The following is an 18951-nucleotide window of genomic DNA, read 5'->3' as shown; positions in this document are numbered from 1 at the left end:
AGATCAACTCTGCGGTGGTATCCACATATCATAGAATCATGGAATCATAGAATGGTTTGGGTTGGAAAGGACCTTAAGAGCATCCTGTTCCAACCCCCTGCCATGGGCAAGGATGCCTCACTCTACACCACATAGCCCAAGGCTATGTCCAACCTGGCCTTGAATGCTGTTGAGAACAGAGCATCATACAGATGTTTGGGGAGTTTTCCCATCTTGAATCCCATCCCCAAACATCACAGTTTTGGAGTAAGAGGAGGGTTACAACAGATACCAACCAAAGAGAAGGGTACTCATCCTTCTAGCAGTATCCTGACTGTGCCATACTGGCAGTATTAGAACTAAAGGACTGTACAGAGGTCCTGGTACACGATGGGAATTCTCACTGACGACAGCAGAAACTGCATGCGTCGCTCTAGGCAGGACTCCAGGTAGATGACGTCAGTGTGGCTTGGAAAACATCAAAGTAGGAAATATATGCTGGAGCAAGGGGCATTTCTGCAGTCATCCCTCATGGCATAACTCTACTTAGCTGCTCATTAATAACGGCCTGAGACAGATGGGCACTGCTTTATTTTGGAGGCTTTATTGATTTGTCCTAATTTGTACTTCCAGTTTGGGACCCTAAAATATAAGCTCAGAATTATAGAAAGGTTTTAGCCAACACAGGTGTAGAGCTCTGGAACAGAGCGGAAACGGGCAAGCAAATGAGCTATGGGTTTTGATTAATTAATCCAAAGGGCTTTACTCATCAACATAGGAGATCCCATCCGCTGTATTGATCTGGGGAGCTACGAAGGAGATAGTTATCAAACACTTTGAAAGGACATGGTGAGTCATTGATGTATGTATCATTGCTTTCTGGGACAGAAGGACTTTGACCAATTTGGAGGTGTTTTGTTCCAAATGAATATATTTTTGGGTACAGCAGAGGTACAGGAACTTTGAACCAAGCGGTAGAAGACACATCTGTCAATGAAACTATCCAGGGGATGTTTTGGTAGGCAGCCTTCAGTTACAGAGATAAGTCTAAGCAACCGCAGTCACTTCACTGGAGTCATTCAAGACTTAAAGTGGCAGAAAAGAGGAAGGAATATCTTCCTCGCTGCATCTCTTTTACCCCAGTTAGAATAACACAGCCTCAACGTATATTTCCTAACTGCAGTAGGAATATGGTTTTCTTTCAAACTGAGCAGTATTTTGGTGTTTAGCTCACTTAACACTGTCTTGTCAAAGAAGAATATTTTAGCTTTTTGAACTTCCAAGCCTGGTTTGCAGTGTTCCAAATATGCACATCAAAATCCATAGGGCCATAGCACATTGCAGTCCTAGCGCACAGCTGTTAATCGAGAGGGACATGTGCTTAAGAATAAACAGAGTGAAATAGTTCATGATAACAACAAAATATTTTCAAGTAGATCTATAGACTATCTATCTATAGACCATCTAGCTTAAAACTGATTTCCTACGTTTATAATGAAGATCAGTTAGAAATAGTTGCATGGTTTGTGAAAAATAGTATCACAGGGCCATTAGAGCCTGTAATACTATGTTGGTTTAGTACCACAGAATAGTGGTGATTGTATTCTGTGCTCGCTGCCCTGGACTGGGTAGAGCCTGGGAACTCAAGGAGGCAGAGGAGGAAGCTGGCCAGTCCAGCTTCACCATTAAACACAACCAAAGTGCACTGATACATACTACCAGCTGTGAAATGCAAGTGAACTTGTAAAAATTGCTCCTTAGCAGCCCAATGTGCTATTAGTAACAAAGCTAAGGAAGCTATTTAATACATACACCTTAACTAAGACTTTTACCTTAACATTGCTTTTGAAAATAGCAATATAAAAATACCTGTCACATCCATTTTAAAAGATAGGTTCTGTTTTACCATAAGAGAGAAAACCAGGATGGGGAAAGAGTTTCATCAGTAACCAGGATGGGGAAAGAGTTTCGTCAGTGGGGACTGACATAAAGGTAAGCAGGTCTTTCTCTGTGTAACTTTAATGACAAGGTGTCGCTGTCCTGTCCCCCTTTCCCCTCCATTACCAATAGATGCAGTGAAGCTGTTGGAGTCTTGGGTGGGTTCAGAGGGGTTGGCTCTGGCAGAATTCTGATGGAAAGGGGAAAAGTGCAGGTTCTGATACACAGCTTTCATAAGTAAGTACCAAAATTATGTGTCATTCAACAGCTAAGCATTGCCTTAAACACCAGTATCAAGATGCTGGCTAAACAGTAAATAAGAAAATACATTGTATGTGCAAAATATTCTTTGCTTTTTTGAAGGAAAGAGTGTGTATAAAGAAAACTATTTGAGCCAAGTTTAAGAAAAAGATGTCTGAGTGTAGTAATGGTCCAAAAAATGACTGTCTGAGGTTTTGCAGTTCATTGTAAGTGGGGAAAAACTGCTTCCTCACAGAGCACAGGCAGGCAGATGGCACTCTGCAGGTTTGAGCTGGGGCTCCGTGTAGGTGACAGAGAGTGATTCCATGGAGTAAGATGGTAACTCTTTACCCAAGTTGTTGTCCACATTTCAGCCCCCAAGATCTGAAAATCAAGGTAAATCTTACTGCTTCTCATGAAGTTTATTGCAGATCTCTGTGCAGGAGGAGGAGGTCATGCTGCTTTACCAGGCAGATCGAAGTCCCGCTCTCTGTATCTTGTACAGGTAGTTTGACAGTGTTAGTGTGATAAAAATACAAGAAATTGACCTCAATCTTTGCTGGCAAACATGAGAGAACTTGCTAAAATCACTGCAGCTGCAGATGTTCATATCAGGAACTTTGGCTTTAGTTTGTCAGTAAGGTGTGGAGATCTTTGCTCTTGAAAGGTTAGGAAGTTTCCTGCCATGGGTCAGTGCCATGTACCATGTAACTCTAGATTAGCAGGGTGCTTTTATATACAGGGAACTGAAGGTGCCTGCTAGGAACAGGTAGTTTTCTGCACTTTTTCACTTTGCTGGAAGACACATGCAGTAAACCTGCAGCAAGTGAAGAGTTAACAGGACTGGGGGCTAATTGCAGAACAGTTGCTGACTGGTGGGTTTCAGCATGTCAGACCCCAAAGAGGCTTTTGTGATCAGACCCCAAGAGGAGGTTGCAGAAGCGATGCACTGGGGGGTTCAGTTGGGTTCTTTAAAAACTAGTTAAAAGCTGTTGATCTAGTGGAAAAAAAGCGTAATAAAACTGATATTTCCTGCTTAATGCAGAGTGATTTAATGTTCTAGAAGGTAGATTTTCCTCCTTTTATCCATCGGGTCCTCTGGACTGGCCACTTTCATGATAGGCTTTTTGCAGCTGAGGATGCAAGAGCACAGCAAAGATGCCATAGCTGAGACTGTGCAGTCCGTGGGAGAGGTACACAAAAGAGCCCTGCAAATGGTAACAGAGCAAACTGTCACCATTAGATTCCAGCGAAGTCATAGACCTCTAAAAAAATAAAATCTGGGATTAAGGTGTTTGGTTAACCCTTTGGAAGTGGGACTTTTAACAGGGAGGGTAGTTTGTCTAGGGAAGCACTAACACCATGATCTGCTGTGAAAGGGGTAAGAAAGGGTAAAATCAGCAACTCCATGGGGCAGAATACCTGCAGAGCAGGTACTCTCTTAAAGCAGACTCTTTTCATGCCTTGTAACAGTTGCCTTCCATGTATAAAAGCACCTTTTCTAGCTGGAATAACTGTCTTCATTAATGATTAGTGGGCTCAGAACTTGAATTAGCTTTGTTTGCAGTTACAGAAATACTCAAAATCACCTGAATAACACTAATTTATGTTTATTAGTAATGCATTTTTTAATTTCCTAGATGTTAAAAATAGGGCAGTTTACGAATTACATTTTAAACGCGTTTCACATCTCGTTTAAACCAGAGTTTGTTCCACGTCTGGTTTAAGGAAAAGTTTGTTACACATCTAGACCGAAGTTTTAGCTGTCCTGTTTGGATTTAGTGAGCCAGGTTTTGGCTCAAAGAAGGGTATTTTCGAACGAAAACGTTATCAAAGCTTTATTTTTGGCAGCAGCTTTACAAAACGACACGAGGTGCAGTCTCCTACACCTTGTGTAGATTCAAGCTGTTGCTCTGCTGAAAGTGCTCCCGATTGCCTTGGATCAGGCCCATAACTATCTTTGTCACCTCAAAGGGAGCCATCAGTGTCTCTCCATAACAAAACCCTTGTTAACCCTTCCCTGGCTGGCACTTTCTCAAAGGCTCGCATCGATTCCAGCAATTCCAAGTGCCAGCAGTAGAAAACTTTGCTGCTTGGTTTGGTTAGTCTTTTCCAGAGCATCCTGATTTAACTCCTTTTTTTTTTTTATGGAGAAAGTAAAGGAGTTTTCACCAATTCTACCTCTTCTCTCCCAGTTCAAACCTTTCTGTACTTGCTGGGAAGAATTCCTCCCAGTTTGCTTCTTTTTGGGTTGGGGGGGGAAACGGAACCCTATGGTTTAACAGCATATATAGCCCAGAGGCATCGAGGTCACAGGTGAAATAGATGGAACTACTAATTCTTCACAACCCCGTGCTAGCAATAGCATGCACCATGAAGGCCGGATCCTGACTAACCTTCTGTGCCTTTTGCTCCCCTCTCTGCTGGACACCCGCAGGTTTGTGACTGGAAGCCGACTTTGAGCCCTGCTTTTCCATAGTGCCCAGGTCCTGAGCCTGCAGAGGACCCATATGCCTGGGACCACACTGCTTGCGGGGGTCTATAGGGTCCCGCTCTGCCTCTGCATCTTGCTCTCCTTCTTGGGTTCAGAGGCACTTGTACATGAGGCTAAACTGCACTGCTTGCTGAAGGAGTTTATAAATCCTGGGGGCTACAGCTAAATAATGATTTCCAAAATGATGTTATCCTGTTAAAATAGCTCCTAGAAACATCAGAACTAAGGATGCTTTCTGCTCTTTGCTGGAAAAGTAAGGGATCTCTGATGGCTCTTTGGAGGTTAAATCCTACAACCTTTAGTGAATAGTCATGCATATTCATGAAAATAACCTCAAGAAACTCAATAAGAGCGTTTCTGCGGATCGGGATTATTCCTAGGAGTGCAGGTTAGTTTAATACGGCCCTGGAAGGACCTCCAGTTGATAATGCTGGAGTGCTTCCTCTCATAGTACCTGGCATTTAGAGCTGAGTTTGGAAAGCAGTAAATCAAAAATCAAAGTTCAAACTTTTAACTGCACGTTTCCAAATGCAGAATCCATCAAAACAACAGGAAGCATTTCAAATGAACGACAATACCCAAGTCATCAGAAGTGGTCTTCAACTGTAGTTTTGTTTGGGTTTCTTCTCTTGGATGTTTTGGATCTGCAGCAATCAGTTCTATAAAAATTACCATCTTCAGGACAAGCATCCTGAATTTTAAACAAAATAGGCAAAATGTTGTGAAGTACAAGAGTTTTCTAAGGAAAGAAATTGGTGATTGGATTTGTAACAATAATTTGCACATTTAACTTGGAAACCAGCTTTTTCTTCCAGATGAGGGAGAACCAGAAGTAGCCAGAGCATTCAGCAAAGGTAACTGTAGAAGCTTTCAAAGCTGTTTTGATAACATATTACCACAAACAGTATTTTCCCATAATCATAAATCCTATATTTTCAATATTCAGAGAAATTTCCTACAGGGTTTTTGACCTCCAAAGTTAACTTAGGCAAAATCCCTACTGCCTTTAAATGTACTGCTCAAAATGAAATCCCTTTATGTCTGGGGGGGGGGGGGAGGGAAGGAGGGTTAAGCTTTATATAGCTTTTGTTTGTATATATTACATATAGTGAAAGATGGACATAGAGAGACAGGTTCTCCTCATTATCTAGAAATGAGACTTGGAGGAAATGAAAAATCAGAAGAGAATCAAATGTAGGGGAAGCTCTATAGGACTGCAGCATTCAACCAGACAATTCCAGTTGGGCAGCTATTTTTTTTTAAGTGAATATTTATACTAAATGGCATCCAGTTGAAAAATCATTTTCAGGGAAGATATTTTCTTATATTATATTCTGGGAAGTTAGACTCGTAACAGCCAAAGTACTACGCAGTCTGCAGCTAAATATAAAACAAAGTAAGCTCAGTTATCTAATAGAGATACAAATACAAGTATTGGGGAAATCTAGTTAGAGCAAGAGTTGGGTGTTTTGTATCTTAATATATAGAAGAAAAAGCTGAAGTGGGACTATTTTATACTTTAGCCAAAATGCCAGGTAAATATTTTTTTCCTTCTGCTGGATTTATTTCCTAACAGTAATAAAAAAGATTTAAATTATCCAATATATCCAAAGAGTAATAATACCTAAGAATTACCAAATTCATATGGTAAAAGTTAGGAGACAACTGGATTTGAAATTCCTAAGGACTGATTCTGCTCTCTGGAAATTAGTGAGAAAAGTCCCTTTGGCTTCAAAGGGAGCTGAATTTCATGTCAGCTTATTTAGATAGAATTTATTAACTCTTCAGTATTCTGCTACAGAATAAAACTTCACTGTTCCTTTAAAAGCAAAGTAGCAAAAATTGTAGATTTAAAATCTAAGCAAAAAGGAGTAGCAAATACTGTAAAAAAAGCATTTAGGTGGTTGCTATTATTAGTCCATCAGCTGATAATTTGATAAAAAGAATTCCGTCTTATTTATCTACTGGTTTACAGTGGTTTGCAGGACTTAAATGTTTTACATTCTCCATTAATATATATAGGATCTGAAACAAATAAAGTCTGCCCTTCTAGAATAAAGGCAGAAATGGGTTTTAGCAATTAGAACAATTAGATCTGACTGCTGTATCTAAAACTTAGTTACTTCAGCACTGACATTTTCATGTGAGCAATAGAAAATAAAGCAGAGAGATCTTTGCATCAAGAAAGAACTTCTTTTAATAAAACATACAAATTTGGTCTTTCAGACATTAAAAATACTTTTATTTGTGAGTTTAAATTTGTTGTTTAGTAAATACATTGTTTAAATAGACAACCTTTATTTAGTAGGATTAAAACTTAACAATTTGTACAAGGAGAAAATACTTTGGTAAGAGCAGACAATAAATAGAAGTCAGTCTGAGGTTCATCATTGTTCTATAGATTCCCATAGTTCATACTAATTCATATGATTTAGAACCTAAAATAGTAGAATCATTGCTCATCTTTACTGAATATATTTCTGTGAAGAAGTTATGCTTTTTCCTCTTTTGCAGAAATTGCTATTGACTTTTCTACAGAAAAGCAGAGGAAAAAAGGCAGTGAATTCGATCAGAATTCACAAATTCTCTGGAAGCAGATTTGTTTATTTTGGAATTCTTAATAAGAAATTATTGGAACAGTTTTGTAAAGTTATTTTCTGTAAAAACCTTTCTGAAAGTGATAAAATTATCTTAGAACTGCCTGCAGCTGGAATACAGCCCTCTTCCAAACTGAATACTGTACAGAGTAATTAACAACACATGTGGATGTAGACACAGTTACAATTATTAGGAACGTTAATTTGCATTGTTCAGTCTTAGTGGGGGGTTTCTTCTTTCTGAAGGCTTTTGAGCAGTTATCAATGAAAAGAAAAGGGAGGTTTTAAAAAAAATCAGTTTCAAACCTTCCTTAAAGCCCTAAACCGTTTCCAAACCTTTCAATGTGGTTTGATATATTTTTGCCAATTGTGTATAGGTTATTTATAAATCTTCTTACGATAAGAGATTTCTATTTATAGCTAGTTCATCTCTCATTAAACTGACGGAGCAGACAGGGTTACATCATACTTGTTTGTAAGTTGAACCGAGACTTATTTAACAGAACAATGAGCTATAGAAATATTCTACATGAAGTTTTAGCCAAATGAAAGCATTTGGAATAACTGAAATAAAGGAACAGTCCCATATTGATCATGTGTCTGGAAGCTATATCTATTCAGTTTCTCCTTAATATTCTTGGAGGTTTTATTTCCTTTTATGGCTTCTAGAAGAACAAACGCAATATCCCTGTTGTTTTAGTAATTTATAATAAAGACTATATACTGATTTTGCTTTGACATCGAAGAAATTACTGACAGGAGGAGGCAGACAGCAAATTTGTACAAGTAACTTCATGCAGCTGAAGTTTTAAAGTCCTTGAAGTAAAGGAAGGAGTTCAAAAGAACAAAAGAAAACAAACAAACTCCCCCCCTATTTGAATAAAAGTGGTTTTAAGTGTTTACTGCAATTTTTTTTAAGAGAGGAAAACAACTTTCTTGCTTTGGTAATGCATTGATGCTGTTAAAACTCATGATGAGAGTTCTACCACTTAGCAGAACTCAGCTTCTCAAAAGCCTGGTCAGCTCCTTAAATTTAACTGTGACTACAATAAACAAATGCAGTTTTCATGTACTAAATAAACTTAAGCATTTACCTTGCAAAAGAATAACCGCATGTATCTGATTGGTAGAGACATGAACACCACAAAAGTGATTTTTTTCCAAGGAAAAAAATTATTTCCACGTAACTTTTAAATCAATGGGCATCTGCTTCTGGCCATCTCAGTGCTATGCTCAGTACAATAAACTAGATTTTACAAACTAAATCAAAGGTAGGTACAGTATGATCTGAAGTAGGAACAAGCTGAGAGTCAGCTCCATGTAGTGGCAGCACATAAATATAAATGTCAGGCACAAAGTTCAACTTCTTTGATTACAATTTCCACTGAAATACTACCTTAAATTTGAGTTTGCTAATTGTATCACCTTCCATGAAATCATGTGCTTTTAAAAGATAGAGTAATAAGCTTAAATATGATGATGTTATTAAATATTTCATTGATTAGAAAGTGAGCTCTGTAAGCCATAGTGTGAGCCCAAGATGGAAAGCAGTATTTATGGGTTTAGTAATATACTTTACTCTTTATTTATCAATGAACAGCTTTAGAGGTGAATTGTATATTCTCCAGAATAAATTCACAAATGCATTCTTCTCTTAGCTTTTTTTGCCCTCCTGTCACACAAATTGGGTATTCTTTTGGCTCTCTAGAAATAATGCCAGAATTGCTGAAAGGGTCAAACATATTCTCAGTTTTAAATCCCCCCAAAAGTTTCCCAAGGTCTATATATTTCCCATTAAAATGAGGCAGATGTGGAAGAGGATTTAATGTAATCCATTCATTGAAAAATTCCTAATGATGAAGATTCAGCTATAAATTGTTATTACAGTAAATCATTATTGTCTAATTTGATAGGAATTTCTTCTGTAGGACAGCATAAATATAAGACCAAGTCCTGCAGTCAGAACTCCTGTTGATGATAGTATAAGATTGGGCAAGGCAGATGCTGCAGGATCTGGAATGCAGAATCCTTATTTGTGGCAGTAATCTTATAACCAAAGAAATATCCATATTAAAGTTTCAAGTTTTAATACTTCATTTTTTACTACAGCTATCTAGATTTCATTTCTATTTACTAATACTACTACTTTTGTCACCGTTTTCATTGTTAATATATTTCAAACAAGAAGTCCCAATTGCTTGGTCTCTGGTCTCTCTAAAAATCCATCCTGTCAGGATGAGAATTAATTAATATAGCTTTAATTAACTTTAAGGTTTCCCTTTCCTTTTTTCTCTCTGGTTAATTTGAGAAAGGGGAAAAAATAGGACTTAGATTAGTATAATTTCCCAACTCACATCAATGCCTGTATTTCCATAGGACCAATTCACGGGGTGGTAATGACATGCTGCTACTAACATGCATTTTTTAACCTAAAATATACTATTAATTAAATATATTTCACTGAAAAAAATTCATTTAATTGGCCTCAATATTTATCAAATGTTGCAAATTGTGGTTTTAGTTCTTAACTGCTAGTTTTAATGGACATTATACCTAAGGTATAGAATGCTATTTATAAAAACAAACCTTGTGCTTTTAAGATTCAAAGCAACCATTCAAACCATCTTCACCACTCTTCTGCTACAATAATGCAGCACATCTGTATTTTGTGGCATAGGGATATGAGATGGCACTATGTGCACAAGGGCATCTAATGGAAAAATGAAAGGAAAGCAGACAGAATACAAGGATATCTGATTTAAGTGGGTTGATACCAAACTTCTTTGTAAATCACTGAACTGAGGATAGAAAATTTCAATTCATATAAAACCATAGGTGTGAAGATGTGAAATTATATAGACTGTGATCTATGTAAATCCAGCCAAAAGCTTGGCAGTCATCACTGGGCTCCCGTGGTAGCAGTGACTACTTGTGCTGCAGTCTGACTCCACGTAGGAATGGAGTTTGGGGTTGAGATGTCGATGAGTCGGAGGTATCGGCTAAGCTTCGTAGCTGGAGACAGGCCTGCCTACCCTAAGAGCTGGGATAGGGACTGCTCTGGGTCTGGATATCTGACTGCATTTGCTCAGTCCTCCAGAAATTCTCAATTAGGCCTGGTTTTGTCAAAATTATTTGGCTTCATTTTAGTGCAGTTGGTTTTAATCAGGTTGTGTTTATCAGTGTATTTCTGTATATGATATACTATATTTAGGGGTTGGACTTTGTGATTATTCTATCTGCTTGCTTAAGTGAAACTGAAGTTTTAGGACTAGAAAGCTACTCTTTTTATATTTTTTTTGAATGCTATTATATAGAATAGACTCAATATATAATAGATAATACATCATTTACCTGCTGGTGCATTTATTCCTTACCCATATGAGATGGAAGGTAACACAAAGCTAAAAGCTGTTAATGGCAGCCTTAAACTAACAACTGGTAAAAAGTAAGTGGATGCTGATAGATTCACGTGCCATCTCTGGGGGCTCCACATGTGCCTCATTTTCCTAATTCAATTAAATTCAAGAGTTTTTCCCAAATATAAGCTCATTCTCTGGAATTCCAGAGTTCACTAGTTACACACAGATGTGCAGCAATGCAGTTATGGGCCATGTTTGTCAACGGCATGGTACATAAGTGGTACCTAAGTTCTGAAGGGGGAAAAGAACTTAGGTTGTGTCGATTAACAGTGTGCTCCCCATGTTTAGTTAATGTGAGAAGTGTATGGAGTGAAGTTTGAATTAATCTGCTTGAACCTCCTCTTTTGCCTTTATAGTCAGATAACTGGATCCCTTTACAAAACCCCAGTAAGACTGGCTTCAATACCATTACTGAGAGACACATAAAACCTGAACAGAAATATCTCACCTAAACCTATATGAAGTGGCCACTTCATACTGCTTTGATCAGCAATAAGTACTTGGATCCACAACCACTGCTTACAGATAGGTCTGTAATTAATTGATAATGTGTGGATAAATATCAGGCCCAAAGTTTTCTTCTTCTGTGCCTTTGCCTGATTCCTGACTATTCGAACTACATTGGGGCAGCTGGAGAAGACAAGGTTGCTATAAGCCCTGACTGAAAATCACACACTGTTTAGACAAATAATGTGAATGTCTTAATGAAATGTTCAACCATTAATAGTGAGGGGCTGCAAAATCATGTAGGACAGTAAGAAATGTCCACGGGAATGACTGAGAGGGCCTCATTCATAACAATCTGTAGGATCATTGGTGTACTTTTTAGAAAGCACTTGAGTTTTATCTATTTATTTATTTATTTGGTGGGAAAAGATCAAAGTCACACCCAGAATATTTCTGAAACCAGAACATTTCACTTCTTTATCAAAGTCTATTAGATTTTGTTTAATACCATGTAAGTTGTTACGTCACGCTTAGCCCTGCACTGTTGGGAAGCCCCTCACTTGTTCAGTGCTGACAAGTGTGCTTTGCTATTAGGAAATGGCCAAACTTGGTGTCTGGGAAAGGGATAGCTCGACCATATGTCCAAATTTAGTTGGACACAGCTTGTTTACAATCCATGAATATGCGTGCTTGAGGACTACAGACAGTACGGTTTCAGATGGTCCTCCTGGGGATAAAAATGGATGCTGTGGTCATCCTCTAAACCATCCAGTAGATGGTTTCTGACCTTCATTATGATACAAAGCAAAAGTTTCTAGCCAACTTTTTTTGACCAGAGGGTGCTATTTATTATGCTACCTTGTTAAGAGAGCAGGAGGAATAAGGGGTATTTTATCTTTTGCAAGCAGTTTAATCTAATATGGTGAGTTGAATGTATGCCATTTGCCTAGGTGCCCCGGGATGTCAAATAAAACGTAGCAATAGGTAAAACATATTATTGTCAAGTTTGAGTAGAAGAAATGGCAAACCATCTTCCCCAAGCTACAGCTGGGGAAGGACCTTGGGAGTGTACAAAACTGGTCCGAGCCTAAGGAAATAGGAGGTCTTCTATTTCATAGTTGAAGCCCTTCAAAAAGCAGAGGGAAATAGAGCAAGCTCATCAGCTGTCTCCTTCCAAGCCAAATCAATGACAGGTACCAAGGTCACGATACATTTTGAGACAATTGGAGTCTACAGGAATTTAGACATGCTGAGCACTTCTTCCAAGTGAGACGAGCGGTGTGTAGTTCCTTCCTATTCTTCCACTAATAACTCATTCAGGAGGACTAAAGCTTTTGGACTGTGAGGATCATGCCCTGCTTTTTAATTGTAGACAGGTACCAAATATATGGCAAAAAGGTGGTCACTAAATGAAGCATTATTAATTGATCAAGCGTGATAAATCTTCTATCAGTCAGCCCATCACCAGGAAAATTCCATGTTTCTTTTTTATCTCATAGGGATCAAGTGCTCAGTATGTGTGGTGCGGTTCCTTTCCCGTTAGCAGGCAGTATATGTACTTCTTTTCTTGCAATGTACTATATGCAGTGTCATTATGTCCATTAGTGCAGTATTTATCAAACCTTCTGAATCAGTGACATCCTTTTGATTCATCTCCCTTCCTATTATTGTCTTGACTCCTTCCCTTTGTTGATGATAAAGACTAAGACTGTAATCGCTGCTTGAAGACAAACTCACTTTTCCAGGAAGACTGGACTTGGTGCCAGCAAGCCAAAGTAGTGAGCAGCCTAGTGACTACCTGCGGTACTTGCAAAACCTTCTCAGTCCTCTGCTGTCAAAAACCAAGCTGTGCTGACAAACCCAGTTTTTTCTGGCACTGGGAATACCATTGTCCTTTTGTAAGCCTTAGTCTGAGAAACGCTTCTTTAGCAGAGGTGAAGTTCCCATCTAGCGATGAATTCCCTGTCAGCACAGTTCTGGAAAGGGACAGAAACCAGGTTTGCTGAGCCTGGATGCATCAAAAGTTTGTTGGTATTGGCAGATGACCTGCATAATTCCATGACAGTGCAAAGTCCATATGATCATCTGACTTGCAGCCGTCTTCCTCTCATGTTCCTTTTCAAACAAACTTAGTAAGGAAAATGGGCAATAGAAAGAGGTTTTGATGTTGGTATAGTTGCTTTAAATTTAAGGAAAATGAAAGCTCCTCTTCTCCTATGTTGATTGTACATATTTTTATGTCTCTTGATCTTGGTCTTTAGTTAGAAGTTGGAAAAGACTGTACTGGAAATCATGGGGTTGTGTTACATTGGTTGTTTAAAATAGGGCCAGATGACGTTTCTAATACCTGTGTTGTAATACTCACGGTATGTCTGTCAACCCCCTTGTGCAAACATCAAGATGCTGTTGGCTCATGGGCACAAGTAGGGGTTCCTCAATGCCATTGAGATGCTCTCCATGGATCCCCATCCCCAGCAGCTAGCCTGGCTGTTGCTGGGCTCCTCTTGGGCTCTCCTGTGTGAATGCCCCATTGAGTTAGGATCAGGACACTGCTTTAGAGGCCAGGAAAAGGTCAAGACAACTAAAGTCTGATGTGTGTGTGAGACTGAACTAGGGTGAAAAAGAGGTGCAAAGTCAGCGATGCAAGGCTGTGCTCCCTACCTGTCACAGGCCCTGTTTGACCTGCTCACATCTCTGTTCCTCAGTTTAACCTACCTGTCATGACAGTTGCTCTCTACTACAACTGCTATTAATAATGTGACCTTTACACAGTACCGGGGTTATGCCTGGTGCCTTCCAAATCAAATACACTAACAAATATTTGTTAGTAGTTGCTCCTCTCCTTGGTTCCAGATGGGAAAAGGAGAGAGGAGCAGGCTACCCCTGTGATAACCTCTCCTGCTGCAGCAGGACATGTCAGGAGAGGGCTGCAGACCTTTAGGAACCCTAAAGAGACACTGCAGAGCCCTTCAAGCCTGCTGGCATGGCAAGGCAAGGCACCTCATGGGGAGTTCCTTTCTCTGCAATTCAGCAATTAGTATGACATTAAGTACTTTGGAAAGAACACCAACCCTCTTGCCATTGTCTTTCCCACGTCACTGCCTTCTGCCCCTCTGCCACAGGCATTTTGAAGGGTTCATTGATAATACTTTCTGAAAAGCCTTAATATCAGAAGATAAATAGCAATCACACAGCTAAAATTATCTGTTCAGTTTAAGTAATACAAAAATGTATAGTAAATGTTTATAGAAAAGCCAGGTAAAATACAGGACAGAATGTTCCATAAGGAAATCATTCCTACAAGTGCACCTGGAGCAACATTTAAGAGCAAAGCTAAGGTATGAAACACGTCCTTTAAAGGAACCATGCTGAAACATGCCTTTGTATTTCTCTGTTTCTCTCATTGGTAATGATACACCAGTATTAATTGATGGATATTTACTGATTTCACCAGTGTCTGCTTAAGTTGAGCTTTATTCTCTTAGAGAAATTTATATAATTCAGGGTCTTTGCCCGAAAAACTAACACAGGGGAGGCCTGCGGTAGCCAAGTCTTTCTCTCAGGACTTTATCACAGAGGGATATGCAGCCCCATGTGAAAGCCCGGTGCAAAATCTGTGTGATAGCAAACTCCCACCAAAACACTGGATCAAGAGCTCCATTGCATGTTAGGAAATCAGGGACAAACTGATCTTAGGCTTTGCAGTTGGGAAAGAGTGAATTTTGGCACTTATGAGGAATGTGGCTGCACTGGGATGTAGAGGTAGCATGTTGTGTGTCTGTGAAAATCTGTGTTGTGACCATGCTTCCCGGTAAATGGGGTTTTCTGTGACCCACTTGATCATAGTGCTCTGTCTTTGTATGGCACTGAAGCATGTCAAGGTGTGGATGAACCAGGCGAGTAAATAACCCCACTGAACACACGGGGTGTATTTGTACGCTTAAAATTGAGTGTGTGTGTAAGTTTCATGTTGAACTGGCCTTAGAAAGGCAAAAGATGTCTTCTGGGGAAAGGAGAGGAGAGGTGGAGGTTGAGAAGGAAGATGTAGAGAAATCCTTTGGGAGAATGGTTGCTCTTCTGTGTAGTGGCATCCAGGACAAGAGAAAATGGGAGCATGTGCTACACAGGGCTGTGGAAACCGCCCGGGTCTGGATGTATGATGTGATAAAGTCAAACATATAGTACCACAGCCTACTCAGACAGAAAACTGTGTCTGTGAAGCGGATGGGTACGTGCTCACAATGCAACTCCCCATTTTTATTCATGTGAAATAAAACAGTAGGGTAAATAAAATGGAGACAGAAGGATTCTTACAGGAGTTGCATGTGTAAGCTTTCAAGATTTCACTTTTGGTGTGTAAACAGGACAGTAATTTCTGTAAGCAGCTGGTGACAGTTTGTGTGTGTGCTTGTGGGACAGAATCTCTAGGCAAGAAGTTGGAAAAGTGAATGGTGTGCAGGGCTCCTATAAACCCCTAAGTCTTTCCATTAAGTCTCAATGTCTCAGAAACCCTTACGTCTACAGAGACGGAAGCTGCAGTGCTGTGGTAGCTAGAGAAAGATGTCATTGTATGTATATGTGCCTGCCTATGCACGCGTGTGAGTTTACGGCTGTGCCATGTAGAGGGGAAGGTAATACAGAGAGGGAAGGTAATACAGAGGGGGAAGATACAGGTTTTGATAGTATAAATGGCACCCTCTTTTTTCCCCTCCTGCTGTTTGCAGTTCTAATTCCTAAAACATTGTGGTTTATCCTGAAAAAAATGAGGGTTACACAAGTCTATGCTTTGGAAAGTTTGATTAAACAAGGTCCTGGTGCAAGACAGTAACGGCTCTGTGTGGGTTGGAGTGTTTCATGGAGCTTGGGCTCGGCAGAAGGAGGAGAAATAGTTCTTTGCAGTTGGTAGCAGGGAGATACAGTTTTTCCCTCCCCATGCAAACCAAAATGGATAGATGCCCTCAAATTCCCCATGGCCTATGTCAAGAAGGGTATTTACCACTGATTTAAAAGCATACAGAAAGGTAAATGCAGGGGCTGGTTTTTTTCCCCTGAGTTTGCATAGGATAATAATTGAAGGCAATCACTGTATGTTATAAGGAACATATTGGTCTATATACGGCATCTTTTGTGGCACATTCCAGACCCAGAGGCCTGATCCTGCTGTGGGTGAAGTTAATGGCACATTTCCTATTGATTTTAGGGAAGGAAGGAGCAGACCACAGCCTAACATGAGACAGGTGAAAGCTGCTCCTGCAGAAGGATGCTGCCCATTACATTTAGGCCCACAAACTATTTTTCCCTCGTGTCCTGGGCAAGAGATGGACATGAATTGTTCATGTTATAAGCGTAATGAAGATTGTTTAAACATGTAAATGTCGTCTTTAACATTGCTGAACTGAAAATGGAAAAGATTCTGTCAGTGCATGAAAGTGAAAGTGGCTGAGAACAAAAGTGAAACCAACAGGGCCACTTTCACTCCCCAGGCTGAGATGCAGAAAAGTCAATCCTAAACAGGTGATGCTGAACAGTAAATTTGAATTTTAAAGTTTGATTTTATTAGTGTAAAAAAGCGTTGCTACTGATCTAGATAAAGGTTTCCCCTAAGGCAGGCGCGTTCTCTTGATGGTATCACTTTAAAAAGCCAGAATCAGTTAAAAATGTTGATTTTTTTTCTGTGTGATGTTAAGGGGCATCTCTACGTGTTACCCCCTTTTCCTTCTTCATGCTTTGCACTACGGGCTTGCAAGTCATTTACACTTAGTGTGCTGGCAGGAGCATGTACTAGAGCAGGACAGGGCTCACCTCGCTTTGCAAAAGTATTGGGGGCTGCAATCAGCAAGTTTCTAGAGAAGGGGGCAAAAAGGTATATTTTAAAATATATGAAAATGACTGTAAAATGTGTTTTAATCTATAAAGCACTAAAAAATGAGAGACAGTGTAGTGAATGGGAGAGAGAGACATTCAGTTCTCCCTGCTCGGTTTAATAGGATCAGCAGGAGACAAATGTATAGAAAAGTGGGCAAAGACCAAACAAAGTAACAGCAGAGGGTAAAAGAAAAAAGCATAGGGTGCCATGGAGAAAAGGGAGAATGGAGGGAAGGAACGGTTTAGATAAATTAACATTGTGCAGAAGTCTTCCTTGGTTCACATTTGTCAGTGTCTGGGAAGCTGGGTGGAAAAATGCATGTGTGGCAACAGTCCTCTAGGATCTAAGCGGCATGAGGAGGGTAAAATATGTGGAAGGAGAAGGGTAGAAGATGGAAGAGAAGATTTCACCCCAGGAAGATGCTTTTTTGAGAAGGAAAAAAAAAGGAAAAGGCAGTTTAGTCACAAATACTACACCCTCCAGTGCTGAGGCTTTCTGACCATGGCTTACCTTGGTGCTTACTAAATGACAAGCTGAAACAATGGGGTTTTTGGCATTGTGTTACACCATGAATTTGTACTCGTTATCTTAACTTTTTTCTCTTCTCACGTTTGTTGTAAAACGTGTGGAGGGGAAAAGGGTATAAAACCAGTGTAAAGGCAGTGATTTTAGCTGGTATCTTCCTCGCAGGTAAAGGGAAGAGGTAAAAGTCTCAAAACCACAGGCCCATGTAAATTCTGCAGCGTCACAAATAAGTACACAATCACACAAATCACGGAAAAATGGGTAAAACAAACACTGTATTTACCTGAGGAGTTGTTCAGCTTTTAAAACAGGGGAGGGAAAAGTTGCTGTGGGAAGAAATCTCTAAGGACTCTGTCCCTCATGTAAATGGCTTTAAAAAAAACCCCAGATTTTGGATTTTAATATATGTAAAAGCAATTGTAGTTTTTTCTTTTTTAATATAAGATCGTGCCATTTGCAGATTAACTGTTGCTAATGAGATGGAGCATGCAGCAGCATACAGGCCTCTAAGACCTGAAAACCAGGTCTGGAGAATCTGGTCCTTTGATTGACCGGGTATGGAGCTAATATTTGCCATGTGTACCTGACTTATCAAAAACAATTTTGAGGGCTCTAATTAGACAGTAATAGGAGTTTTAAAAGTGCTTTTCAGACCAAGAGGTACAAAGCCTTGTGAGGGCCAGATCATTTTTATGTGCAGAAATGGGTCTAAGCATATAGTAATTTTAATCTATTCTCTCTCATGTTATAGGGAGCGCGGCACAGCCCCTGTTCTGGAAAGCAGGACGTGGTCCAAGCGAAGCGAGCATGACTTCTCAGGTAAGGTGCTGGTTTTGATGGCTTTTGACATAGAGAGAAAATAACTTCTGTTTGGATGAAATAATACCTGACCTTTAGGCTTTAGTGGTTTTGGAGTTTATTGTCATTTCAGACAAACCTAAATATTTTGGGTTTCTTTTGAGAGAGCCGAGGAGGCAAACTGTTGTGAGGGAGGGAAGTTAATGCCAAGTCCTTCTGAAGTCTGGTCGGTTGCATGAGAACAGCAGTGCTGACAGTGGTATACTGGGTCTTCCCATTAAAAGATGCAAATAATAGGATGTTATCGAAAGACAGATGTATTTGTGAGCTGTGGTGTGTGTTTCAGTCCACCTTAGGTTAGAATAGCAAATAAATTGGAAGTGGATGCTGTGATTTGTGCTTGGCCAAAGACAGGGCCAGAAAAAAATCAGTTCTGTCTAATTGTACGTGGCTTTCTTGTATTGACAAACATACTTGATGCGGCAGCAATTAAAAATAGTCTGGTTTGATTAAGTTGAAGGAAGGATAGTTGTTTTTAAAGCATGCTGGTTAATTAAGCAATAGTCAGTAAATGGCATAAAGCTGTAGATAGGATGCTTTATGAGAAAATGCAATTCCTCGAGGTCAAATTAGTCAATAAGTGAAGTT

The sequence above is a fragment of the Psittacula echo genome (genome assembly GCF_963264785.1).
Source record: "Psittacula echo genome assembly, chromosome: 5".
Lineage (NCBI taxonomy): Eukaryota > Metazoa > Chordata > Aves > Psittaciformes > Psittacidae > Psittacula > Psittacula echo.
This window is presented reverse-complemented; position numbering follows the sequence as displayed.